This window comes from Toxorhynchites rutilus, chromosome 2, assembly GCF_029784135.1.
Source record: "Toxorhynchites rutilus septentrionalis strain SRP chromosome 2, ASM2978413v1, whole genome shotgun sequence".
Taxonomy (NCBI): domain Eukaryota; kingdom Metazoa; phylum Arthropoda; class Insecta; order Diptera; family Culicidae; genus Toxorhynchites; species Toxorhynchites rutilus.
Window position 1 is genome coordinate 65,828,299 of NC_073745.1, and position 14,391 is coordinate 65,842,689.

Here is a 14,391-nt window from a genome sequence, read left to right on the forward strand (position 1 = left end):
AGTAATCATTTGAGTGTATTGATTAAATTATTGATTAAAGCAGTGATTGAACGATACAATTTCCGGATTCAATTGTGAAATCCCAATTGAGGTCAATTCATGCATTATTACAAATTGCATTCTTCGTTGGAAGTCTGACGTATGATGACTTGTTCATTTAATTCATTTATGGTGAACTTCCAGAATATGTGTACGGAAGAATGGCTAAATGATCAATGTTTTTTCTAATGTCCCTCTGAAGTTATTTCATCTCCCAAGTGTGAGTACTTCTCGAATCGCAAATTTGTTTGATTTGATGAACTTCAGGCACTCAGTTTTGATTTTTAAATGAAAGTTGAACGCATATTGTTCAATCGACGCTATCGACCTTTTCACAGCAGTATTATCAACATTTTGCCAAACGGTATACGTAGAAGTCAGGTGAGGTGAAGACATGAAGAAATATCTTCCAATGCAGTCTTGAATAACCGAGCCAAAGCGTTGTTTTCATACAGCTTTTGAAGTCCACACAAATTCCGGAGTGCAAAAATGCATGCGGGTACAAAAGTACCCGCACCTTGCATGTATTTGCAATACCGATTTCCCCATACTCATTGGTTTTGAAGTCTGTGTTGGGGAAACTCATTCCAATCTGCAGAAAAGTACAAAAGAACTCGCATGCATTTCTTTCGTTTTCGCATCACGACGATTTCTCCAGACTCATTGGTTTTGATATCTGTGTTGGGGAACCACACAGATTCCAGCGATCGTATATCAACCCCTACGTAATAATAACTCAGTGGATTTCCGAACGGCCATTCGATTATATACAGATTTGTGTGATTCCAATAGCCTGTTTTCAAAGCAATTTTAAGCTATTGAAACAAGTTTTCGGGTCAATAATTAACAATTATATACTCTTGGATATTTCATCTTTCGAATAAAGTGAGTATCATGCCAATCCGTTCAGCTGGCATTTAATACCTTGCACTCCAAGCGTCACGCTCTCGTTTTCGAAACATTGAACTCACAGCCCGGAACAGAAATAAAAGACGTAGTACTACGTCAAAATGTACGTCATTGTGGATTCTCTAAAAAGCATGTTGTCTTCCTTATTTCGAAGTGGTCTACAAACCTTGAATGAGGCTTTTTAAACAAAAACATAACTCCTCCATTTGATCCTGTCATGTTTGGAGCGTTGTCGAATATTGTGAACTTCATCACACTTCATGAAATCTGAAGCGTAACTTTCCATTTAATGATGGATGTCGTTACTCAAATTAGCAATCTTTTCCTCATCCAAAACGGAAAAAAAACTCAACAAAATTTTTTTACATGAACATTTCCTGGTGGAATTCCTCACTTAATCTAACCACTAATCACTGAGTAGGCGAATGAACTTTCAGGTGTAAGGACTATATAATATGAACAAGAAAAATCACTAGCGGGTAACGTTCATTCTAAACTTTTGGAAGCGGCTTTACTCCCGTTTCCATTTCACGGTGAAAACGAAATGATGTGTATCCGCAATGACAACGGTACGATGTCGACATCTGGATACAAAATTAGTTTTCCACTAAAACTTATCATTATAATATAGAATTATCTTCAGATACTTCAGTTTTTCTAAGAGATTATTTTACCACATGAAGAAAACAAAGTTTTCCATTCTCATTGAACATAAAAAATACGAAAAAGTTAATTTTCATTCAAAATCTCGATTTGAAAAATTTTTGTTCTGCCGTAGTTCAATGGCGTGCCGTTCGTTTCGTTTTCACCGTGAAGTGGAAACGGGAATAAAGCCGAATATTCTTATCATTGCCGAGGCGGACCGCCCCCCTCGCCTCCCGTACACTACGCCACTGTCTTCCATCGAGCCATTTGCTTCCATAGACCATTTCAAAATGTAATGCAAGATTTCCTTCCATCTAACTACTACAGCAGGATATTCTCAAAGAAATCATTGGCAAATGCAGCTGTCTGAAGAATGTTTTAAACGTTTACCAAATATTTATCGATATCGATTTCATTTTAGTCAGTTTAACAAGTAATCAAACATGAGCTCGAAAAACGCTTGCAGCAAATGCTCATTTCTGTAGTCCGTCATGTATCGTACAAAAGATGCTTTGCAATTGAAAAAACGTTTCGCAACGTTTCTCTGCTATATCAATACTCAGCTGAATATCAATACAAAAGCTTCAAGATTATTTAATCTTTAATAAAGCGTACAGCTCAGCATATCGTTTTATTAAGCACTCAATGCTATTGTTCGACCATTATTCAACTGACTAGTTTTCTTTAAAGTTAATGATCGATTAAATAATGTCGGTTGAGCAAAGTGTTGATAGTCGAATAAAATATATTTTTCACGCTTAAATTGCGTCTGTTCTGTTTTTTCATGAGTTTTTGAACGAACGAAATATAAGCACCCTCAAAACGATTCACTGGCGTATTATCTAGGTAAATATCAAAGTTTGGACAAAAGCTTCAATTTGGCCTGACTAATTCCTCATACACCGTATTATTCAGCAGACTAGTTCAAAAACAGCTAATGATTGTTTGTTGGGCTTGTATTTGCTTTCAGTTACCTTATATACTCCCCGGATTTTTCTTGAGATTCTGCTGTACTCTAAGTATAAAGGTGGCCGTACACTGTTTGCCCGGAGGTCAAATATTTGATATTTTTTGACAGATGAGGTTTGATTTGATATTTGTACAAACACTATTTTGTTTGCCACTCTTCAATTTTAAACAGTAGTAAACAATATCAAACACCGAACATGGAAAAAAATCAACTGAAATTTCCAAGGTAACCTAACCATGTACCGACAGGTTCGAAGAACAGACTGAAAAAATATTTTAGGCATCCAATGATTGAATATTTGCTTGTCGTGTTTTGTGTAGAATATATTTGATCAGTACACGTTGACCAAATTTTATCTGTCAAAAAGAGCCAAATATTTGGCTTCGGTCAAACAGTGTATAAGCACCCTAAGTATATTGAGTAATGCTTGGAATTATCTGTTTCACATCAATCTTTTCATCATTATACCGTTGCATTCGATGAACGAAAATGAACCAACGCCTAACCTCATAATCACAGTAAGTCACTGACAGTTGATTCGATCAGATTCGTTTATTCTCTCTTCCGTTCTGCTCTGCGTTCACGGAATGTGAACAAAAGGAAATATCCCTAGTTTTGTCATTCATTGATATGATTATACCAGTTCATTCAATATCTACATCGTTCTCGGACACTGACGAAACAGTAAAATTCGTTGAAGGAGATAAGGAAGACAACAAATTAGGATAGCGTTGCGGAGTGTGAAGGAATCGACAGTGTAAGCCGAAGGGTTTTATTTTTTGCTGTATTATACTGATTTTCAGCCTTTGGATGGTTCATCACTTGGACCAACGGATTTTTTTTTAGCAGACTTATCTCACTTCTTAACTAGGCGAACCTAGCCAGAATTTTCACCTGCCCCCGGGCCTCTGAATGCCAAAGGGGGACTAGGCTCTGCGGAATGCACGTATCTGCATGCTCGTGCTGTTTCAGTCCTGACCGAGAAATTGTCGGACAATCGCGCAGGTGCTAAGGATGACCGACTTTTGGATGCCGGCCAATTCCTTCTCCATGTTCAACACCTTTAGCGCTTCCAGAAGTGTCTTCGGGACAATTCCAGTTCCAGAGAGAACGACTGGAACAATTCTTGGGACCTCCCTTAGCCCCCACAGTTCCTTGAGCTCCACGGCCAATGGTCGGTACTTGCAGATTTTGCGACCGTGGGTCTCCTCCAGATTCTGGTTCAGTGGAATAGCGACATCGATGATGGTGACTTTGCGGTCGCTCTTGTCGTAAACCATTATATCTGGGCGGTTGTGGTGGATCGAGAGGTCGGTCAGAACAGTGCGATCCCAGTACAGCTTGAAACGGTCATTTTCCAGGACAGGTGCAGGCAGGTACCGGTAGTTTGGTACGTTGTCTTCCAGTAGAGCACATTGGAGCGCCAGTTGTCGATGAACAATACGGGCCACGTTGTTGTGGCGCTCGGTGTAGGCTGCGTTGGTCAAAACGGGACAGCCTCCCATAATGTGCTCTATGTTTTCACCTGGTTGATGGCACATCCGGCAAATGTCATCAACGTCTTGATGCCAGACGTACCGCCTGCAGTTTCTCGTCGGCATTATCCTGTCCTGGATGGATATCATGTCGGCTGCTACTACTGAAGATTACTACTTTTTTTTCTTCTTTTTTTTCCCTCCACTCACCCCCATCTCGAAGAAACTCTTATTCGAGAATCCAATAATTTTTTGCTAAGTTTGCGAGTTGGGCACCAATAATTTTTTGCTAAAAAAAAAATTTTAAGACAACTTACAATTCCACAGGACAAAACAAGATATTTAGGTACGAGGTGAGCGGACAATAACATGTAAAACAAAGATGTATGGATCCCAGTGAAAATAGTATTTCTTTTAAGGGATCCAAGAGGGATTTATTCTGTTGGAAGAATGTTGGAAGTGAGAATTGAACTCGTAACCTTTAGCGTGAGAGGTACGGATGTTAACCACTATGCCAGATCGACTCCACAGGGAGGCGTTTTTCAATTGTTCAAGCAAGGTTCAAGGTTTCCGTATAAGTTAGAATACTTTTATCTTACATAGTGAATATGCAATACCAATTCCACTTGTCAGAAATGCTTCGAATTCCAAGTTAAAAAATTGCCGTTTTGACTCAATTTCCGAACACTTCATTTTGAAAACTACATTTACTGAACATCAATGTTGTTTTCATACCTATAAATATTGTTATACGGAAAGGTGTGGTATTTGATGTTGGTTTGTCCAGTCGAAAATATGATCATGGTTTGTCGACTTTTTCGAATGCTCTAGTTCAGCGCACCTGTGTCAAATTTCTATTCAAATGTTTGCAAACATATAAATAAAACTGTCTTTTTCATGATTCACATTAGTTTTATAGGATATTTTTACGGTTTCACATGTTTTAAAGGTTTATAAAGTCCACCATAAAGTCCATAACAGTTCGACTGAAAAGTTCATAAGGTTGACGTCTAGATGGCGTCTTTTGTAAAAATCTCCTTGACTATCAGTTTAGAGATGAACCAGTCTTTGAAAATCTCTTTGATAAAGAATGAAAAAAAAATCTTGACTACAGTGGTAAACATTCGTTTAGCCGCACCCTATTTTTCTCAATATTTTTAAAAATAAGTCAATTCTTTGTACAGTTTTGTTCATAAAAGACTATTATTGTTTATTTTTATCGAATTCATTCTAAAAAAAAGTATAAATTCACTTTTTGTTTTCTAAGTAATTCAAATATGTGGAATCAGGGTGGACATTCGTTTAGCCGCATCCTAAAATTTCAATGAAAGAAAATTTGTGCGGCAAATTTCGAATCCAATCGGTAGCTAATATTTAGTATGTCCACCTCCATTTCGGATCACTTTGAAAACTCGATTTGGCATCGAGTCAGACAGCTTTTAAAGTGTTGCCATATTGATTATAGCCCAACATTCCTGAATTACTGCCTTGAGACTGGAAATGTTGTCAAATTGTCATTCGTTTGCATAGACCGTCTCGGTCAAGATTCTCCATAGGTTCTCTATGAGATTGCAATCGACTGCCAGCAGGTCATTCAAGAAGTGGAATGTCCTTCTCGGCGAACCATGCCTTCGATTGCTTGGAAACGTGGATCTATGCATAATCCTGCTGAAAAAACAACATCCTCGGTAGCGTTATTCTCAATATGGCCAATCAAAACGTCCTCCAGTAATTGAAGATACTTTTCGGATACTTTTCGGTGAAAATGAAACAAATGAGAAGCTTGCTGTGATAGGAAACGGCTCCCCACACTGTCAAACTTCCGCCCCAAAGTTTCGCTTCGATCTCACGACATGCCGTTGAATTAAATTGTACCAATAGCAACTGTAACAGTCCGGACCATCTAAATTGAACTTTTTTCGCCAGAAAATACAACATTTCTCAATTCTAGTTTCCATTCCATGTATTGCCGGGTGAAAATGAGATGGTTCTGCTTATGGGTGGCGGTCAGTTTCGGCTTCCCTTGAAGTTTCTTCCACATGATGTTTGGTGACTCATTCAAGATGCGCGAAATATGCCTCTTCGTTACGGGAACAACTAATTCTGCCTTAATGTATGAGCAGGACATCGTTTCCTGGTTGCTTCGTGTCTTATTCGACCTTTAAGACGCAAAGTAACTTTGGTGTTCCTATTTGTTGGTCGTTATCTATATATATTAAAAATGGATTTCTGTCTGTCTGTCTGTCTGTCTGATTCTTATGGACTCGGGAACTACTGAACCGATCAACATGAAAATTGGTATGTAGGGGTTTTTGGGGCCGGGGAAGGTTTTCGTGATAGTTTGAGAGCCCTCCCCTCTCTCTAAGGGGGGAGGGGTCTCAAGGGGGCATATTGAGGTTTTAGGGTGCAATAAATGTTTCTATGATGGTCAGACTCTCCACCCCCTTCTCTAAGAGGGGGCTGCCATACAAATGAAACACAAATTTCTGCATTATTCGAGAATTAATCAAGCAAATAAAACCCAATTTTGCATGTGGAGGTTTTAGGGTGGAATAAATGATTCTATGATGGTCAGATACTCCTCCCCTCTCTCTTAGGTGGGGCTGCCATAAAAATGAAACAAAAATTTCTACATTACTCGAGAATTAATCAAGCAAATAAAACCCAACTTTGCATGTGGAGGTTTTAGGGTGCAATAAATGATTCTATGATGGTCAGACTCTCCACCCCCCCTCTCTAAAGGGGGGCTGCCATACAAATGAAACACAAATTTCTGCATAACTCGAAAACTAATCAAGCAAATGGAACCAAATTTGGCATGTAAAGATTTTATGGGGCACGAAAGGTTTCTATGGTGAATACATTCCTCCCCCTCTCTAAGGGGGGCTGCCATACAAACGAAATACAAACTTCTGCATAACTCGAGAACTAATCAAGTACAATTTGGCATGTGAGGGTTTTTGTGTATGAGAAATGTCTATGATGGTATGACACGCCTCTGGAATGGAGAGGGGGTCCCATAAAAATATCACACATATTTCAACCAAAAATATTCCAACCGAACACGACAATTGAAAATTTTCGGAAAACTCTGAAGAAAAAAGGGAAAATACAGAAAATTAAATTCCTATATGTTCTACAATTACATAGTGACAAGTGGTGTTAGTCCATTTGATGTTTGCGCTAGCGGAATTGATCTTTGTTCGAAACTGGAAATGTATTTTAATGTGATGAAACGCACTCCTATATCTTCAATATCTCCAATATCTCCAATAAAAAAGTGTCGCCGAATGTGTTGATAAGAGCAGAACTCGAGGAAGGAATTGTCCGATTTAGAGCTGTCTTTGTAAGGTGCATGCTGGGCTTAACAATAATAGATTCATTTCTCTCACATTTGAACTACTGGTAACACTGTCATGCAATGGTGGTACGACAGACGTCAAGTGGGCATCTTTCTCCGCAGACTCTTGACGAGGTAAGAAGTGTTTCGTAAGCTAGTCGATATCCGTGTCGATTGATTCTCAAGCAATGGCGTGAGCTGGCTTCGTACCGTTTGGCCCTGCGGACCGTAGATATTTACATTGGCGATCCTGCCAGGAGAATCAATCGGCACGGATATTTGGAAAACTGTTGATTATTGGTGGCGTGTAAAGAAAACCGCCCAGGAAAAAGGCGTGTAAAGAAAACCGCCCAAAAAGGTGTGTAAAGAAAACCACCTGAAAGACTTTGATAACTAGATGCCTGAGTGAGTAAAGAAAACCACGAAATGGCGAATTGGAACAAATCCTTTTGTGTGTAACGGAAACCACAAATTGGAAATGGTGAGTTTTCAGCCGTCAGAGCAAAAATAGAAGAGTGTGTAAGGAAAACCACTCTAGATAACAAAATGACGTGTTCAAGATTGTGTGTAATGAAAACAACAAAATAAATAAAAATAATAATAAAATAAAAGACAAATATGGCGTGACGAACAACAGCAAAAAAAAAAAAAAAAACAAGCCACCCATAAAGAGACTACAAAAACAAGAAAGTTGAAAATGTACGACAGTAAGGAAAACAAATTGTTATATTTTATTCCATCATTTGCAGATATTAATTCTGATTTGCTGGTAGACGTCACAAATTTGGAAATGGCCGCTGAGGGAAAATACGTTCGCATCAATCAGTGCAACTATGGCACTTATGATGTTTCGGATCATGAGTCGGACCAGCAGAACGCTGGGAGATTCGTTCATGCCCCATCATTCTATGACGACGACGAAAATGAAGAACAAAACTGCGATTTTGAATCTGACCATTATGATGACACCATAGATTTAGATCAGGAGAATAAAATGCTGAAACAACAGTTAGCCGAAATGCAGAAGGCAATCGATATGGTTTCATCAATGCGCAAGGATAACCTAGTATATAACGCAGAAATCGATCCCGCTGAGGATAGTTGGAGGAGCCACCGCACGACGCCGTCGTCTCTGACAGGAGGGAATGGCCCAAGCATCAGGTGGGATCAAATGAAACCCTTCCCCAAAAATGTACCTGCGAATAAAATGTGGGAGGAGTGGATAAAATTCATTGAGAACTTCGAGATAGGTGCCTCTCTATCGAATACAAACGACCCCGTGCCACGATCACAGCTACTTTATTTGTACATGAGCGACGATTTGCAAAGCATTGTTCGAGCAGCGAAACTCCGACCGAATCTTATGAAAGTTGTGAACAAAGCAATGTGCACTGCTCAGTCGAACGGACAAAATTTCAACGAAGAGCTACAAGCGGCTGTAAACGCCCATAATGCAGCAGCTCACACAATTACCAGAATTCCACCCGAGGAAATTATGTGTGGTAGACGTATTCGACGGGGACTACCACTGATAAACCGTGGTAAAGTAGACATTGACGAACGTTTGTTGGACTCCAGAGACGCTGAAGCAAAACTATATTTCAAGGCTCAAGCGGACTCCCGAGTGCTAAACCATGCGAAATCCACCCTGGAGACGAAGTAATACTAGAACGCCGAACAAAAGCGAAAGGAGATACTAGATTCGATAAAAAACGATACACCGTGATTCAGGAGGATAATGGCAACTTAATTCTTAGTGATGCGGACGGTTGTCAGGACGGTTCGTCGTCACGTTACACAAGCCAAAAAGGTACACTTTTGGAGAGATTCGAATTCCAAAAGACCTCAAGAGGTAGCGGCTGCACATCGGCCATCCAGAGACAGACGAGCCCCGGGTCATCTAACTGAGTATGTTCACCAAACCGAAGATCTCTAATCGACTAGGATTCGAAGGTGTAACTGTAGACAAACTTTTCGGCAATGACAGAATCGAAAATTAATAAAACAAATGATAAAATGATACTCACAACAAATTTATTGACATCAAATAGTTTTTGTTTTCGAATATGCAAAAGATTTCTTTTTTTTTCAGTTTCATTCTCGAGGAATTCCGTTCGATAAGCAGCGCATGTTCTGGTTGTCCTTCCGGCTCGTTCCTCTCTTTATTTTTTTTTGGACTCCACCTACTCTGCAAAGAAAAATAATAATAAAATAAAAACCCTCTTAAGAAACGGGCTGCAGGTGGCAATATTTTAGTTTTCACTGCAGCTGAAAACAACATTGAAGATATACGTCAAGGGGTTTTCTATAACTGACAGTACTAGTTGTCAAATATCAACAAGCAGTACGAGAAGTAACGCATACGTGACGCGTGAGTGACAGACCTTGAATTGAAGAGCTCGAACATAGGTAGTATACACGGAAAGAAATTTATTATATTTTTTCATTTATTTGTTTCTCGCATTAATTTTTTTTTTAAATCATTTTATTTATCGTAGCGCGAGATAGTTTTTTTTTTTGAGAAGAAGAAGGATGTAAGGTGCATGCTGGGCTTAACAATAATAGATTCATTTCTCTCACATTTGAACTACTGGTAACACTGTCATGCAATGGTGGTACGACAGACGTCAAGTTTGTGGGTACGTCAGCGCTGGCGGGCATCTTTCTCCGCAGACTCTTGACGAGGTAAGAAGTGTTTCGTAAGCTAGTCGATATCCGTGTCGATTGATTCTCAAGCAATGGCGTGAGCTGGCTTCGTACCGTTTGGCCCTGCGGACCGTAGATCTTTATTCTATCATATTGTCTGTATAAAACATTTATTCCATGTAACGGAGTAACATGTTATTTGCAAGTGGTTGAAAAATCTTGAACAAGAATTGTGTCTGAAAATAATCTGATATTATAATGATGAGTTTTGTTAGAAATACTAGGAATTTTATAGTAAAAGGTAAATTCAACGGCGTCAATTAGAAGATCAATCAATGAACAGTTTTGCGATTGGCCATGAACTTGCTCATAGTAAGAAAACGTGAATGTTTGAATAACAAATTGATAACAAAAACAAATTTTGGGCGGGACGAAATTTGCCGGGTCAGCTAGTATCCCATATTTCTAGCACTATCTAGAACAATTCCGTACCACTTTCTCAAATCGACCGATTTTTGTTACGATCGAGCGATTAGGAAACTTTTGTTCACTGAATATCTTTATTATTTTCCGCCCTTCTTCCGTCAATAGAATACCTTTCACCATTCATTTAAATTCTACGTAAATCACTAATCTGACCAACTTCTTACGTTGCACATCTAATATTTATCTTGTAAATTGAACATTCCCAAGTATTTTTTCAAAAAACACAGATAAAGGCTTGGTGATTATGCGAAAATTCGATTTTTATGCTCTGCGGCTAAACTTATGTCTCGGGAAATTGTATTGAAAGTGAAGTAAATTATGTTTTTGTGGAAAAAAAAATGGAAAAATCCAAATTTCGCATATTGATAAAGTATTGCTTTGAATTTGGCTTCGAATTGCTTCCGCATCCAACGTATTCTCCAGATCTTCGGCTATTTTCTGTTCGCAGACCTGAAGAGAATGCTCGCTGGCAAGAAATTTAAAACCGATGATGAAATGATTGCCGAAACTGAGGCCTAATTTGAGGAAAAACCGAAAGAGTACTATAAAAATGGTATCAAAAAATTTCAAGATCGCCATAATCGCTGTATCGCCCTCAATAGCAGTTAATATAATAAAATTGAATTTTGCAAAAAAAATAGTTTTACTATTTTACTTTATAAACATTTCAGTCGAACTGTTAGGTGTCAATATGTCCCTAATTTGAGCTAACTTTCAAATAACCTCCAGATAATTATTTGGTACGTATTCAGACCTGGATTATAACACTTGAATAAATTGTAAACATAATGCTTGCACACCATTCGCATCAGATTTATCTATCTAAATCATGTAATTTATCCATGATCATTTTTTGGACAAACCATGATCATAATTTCTCTTTGAAGAAAATCGTAAAAAAAAACATAATAATTTAAATAATTAGAACGCCTTATGGTATTACCTGTCTTGATTACATGTGATTTTCATGAAAAAAAATCAAATGCATTTACAAGTTGCATGAAAACACCCAACATCGGACAAACCAACATCATTCATCCTATACCATGAGGAATATCGGGGTTTTCATTATTCAATTATTAATAACATTGATGTTCAGTAAATTTTGTTTTTAAAGTGAAATGTTCGGAATATGAGTCTAAACGGTATAGATTTATTTAGTTTTATGATGATAATAAAACAACAAATTAGGTTAAAAAAAGACCAAAGGTGCAAGATCGTGTAACGTAACAAAAAAAAAAGAAGGGTGGTGTCAGAAACTCGACCGCATTGGGAATAATTCGAGCTTTTTTTCGCAGACGGGCCAAACTCCTTCAATAGACCGTATTCGGAAGATAATCTCGGATGTTGCTATCGGAATGGCGAATGATACAACATCCAACATCCAGCTATGGCTGATGATGTTTGCATTCGCCGTCCAAGCTTCAAGTAACTTCAGAAATAACTGATTTAGCAAGACACTGTCTCAATGAGAAAATCAAACATTTATCGGGATATTTTAAAACGAGCAGTGACAACATTCCTCAAAATTCAATGGCAATGAATAAATGTGAATGAACTCTCGTTATTCGAACTCTAAAGAAAGCTCAGATACAACAGAATGAATATGAATGAACACAGTTGTAAATTTATTTGTCGTCAAATGAATGACAGCAGTATCGACAAGCGAAATAAACGCGGTACATTGATGAAAATTGATTTCCAATTTTACTTAACAAGCTCAATATTACGAAAAAAGATATAGTCAGCTCGACTTGAAGTAGCGTTTTCTTGTTTTCCGGAGCGCATTCTTCATATGACAATAAGTTCAGCAGTGGCGTAAAGCGGTCAAAATTTGCGTTTTTTGAAAATCGAAAAATCACCCGGAAATCGGGGTTTTCGAAAAAAAATGATGCCAAATGTCTTAAAATTGTATAAAACGTCGAGATCTACTGTCATCTCGAAAAAAATTTCGTCAAAAATCGACCATACGTTTTGTTTCATATTCCGAAAGAAAAACTATGTCCCAGAGTGTCGATTTTCGACGAAAATAAAATTTCGAAATGACTCTATCGAGTTGCCTACTATCGAGATTACAGTGCCTGAAGTGCATAGCAGTCTTATCGGAAGGTTCAAATCAAATAGCCCACTGATTAGAGTTTATGAAGCAACTAATCTTTGCTAGTGCGTAAACCAGTAGTGATTCGATGAGTATCTACTCTTGTTCGTTGAGTCGTTAATAGGCGTAGTCTTCGTCTAACTGGTATGGAAGATTGTAGTCACCCAGCACCATAAGGAAAGTGCCATCGAACTGAAATTGCGCATATCACTACAGTATGGGCTAGGTACAAAACATTGCTTGAATTTGTTCGTAAGTATAAGCAGCATATATATAATGTACAGGTAATCTGGCAGTGAGACCGAGCTGCCTTTGTGGTTTATTTTAACGGCCACAAATATCCCTCCGTCTCTTGGGAGCTCGCTGGTAAGTTAGCTACGGTCACATCGGAATAAGTTATATTCAGATGATATCTCTGAATAACAGATGTCGGGTTGAAGCCACGTTTCAGTAAACACAAAAATATCGTAATGACAACTGGAAAGCAGCAGTTTTGAAATCTTTAATTTGTTGCCTAAACCACACACATTTTGATAATAATGGAGCTACGGTGCGAGGAGTTGTGACCGCGCAGTATACACTATGTCCAACTTCTAGAAGACCAGGTGATGATCTTGCTGCTTTGTGCCATTATGAACAAACAATGCTTTAACTTATATTCTAGTGGATTGGTATTGGTGACTACCATACCCTGCATGATTTTCATATGTGTGCTCTGACCGTAAACCCAAGGTTTTGTATTATTCAAGTGTCAAGTTTCTACATTTTACATTTTTATACATTTTTGTTACATTTTTCCGTTGTTCTAGTTGTGTTGATGAATAAATATGGAAAATGCCGAAGGGAAAAGTGCTCACGGAGAGAGAAGAAAGACAAATCGATGCATTTCACCAAGAAAATGTTGATATCAGAGAAATTTATCGTTGGATTGGACGATCTGATCCAGTAGTGCCCAATTATTTGGCGAATCCTCAAGGATACGGTAAGAAGGAGAGAGCTCCACGTAAATCTGACCGGGATAAGCGGGAAATAGCTAGAACAGCTTCGAATACCTCAAAATCGCTTCTGCAAATAAATCAATATTTCAATTTCAATTTTACTCGTTTCCAAAAGAATACATTTTGCTATATACCATAACGAAAAGTTCTTCAATAGGTTATCTTCACTGACGAAAAAAAGTTCAATTAGGATGGTCCTGATGGTTTCAATGGGTACTGGCGTGATTTACAGAAGAGGAAACAGTATTTTTCAACCAGGAATTTTGGTAGAGGCTCGTGCATGGTTTGGGCGGAATTCTGTACAACCGGAAAGCTCAAGATAGCTTTCACATCATTCAAGGATTACATACATGTTCTGGAATCCTTTCTCCTACCGTTTTTGCTTGGGTATCGTCACAAAAAATTCACATATCATATCATATTCATATTAGCAAGGTAACTAAGCAATCGATTAAAGAACAAAAACTATTTTTTTTTTTGGGAAAACGGTACACCACTATTGAAGTGCTCAAGGTCGCAATTTCGGAAACATGGAAAAAATATCGAGAAAATCGTTCAGCAGCGTTTGGTAAATAGTATTCCAACACGAATTTTCCATGTTTTTAGCCGAAATGGAAACGTTGTCAATTATTGACATGTAAATCAGCCGATCGTTTTGAGTTTTTCATTGATAATACTTATGAATTTTGAAATGGTCTTATAGAAACTGGACAGCTGAAATTATCATATTTAAGCACAATAAATAAACAAACAATTCTGTTGATCGAAATTGACGTTAAATATTC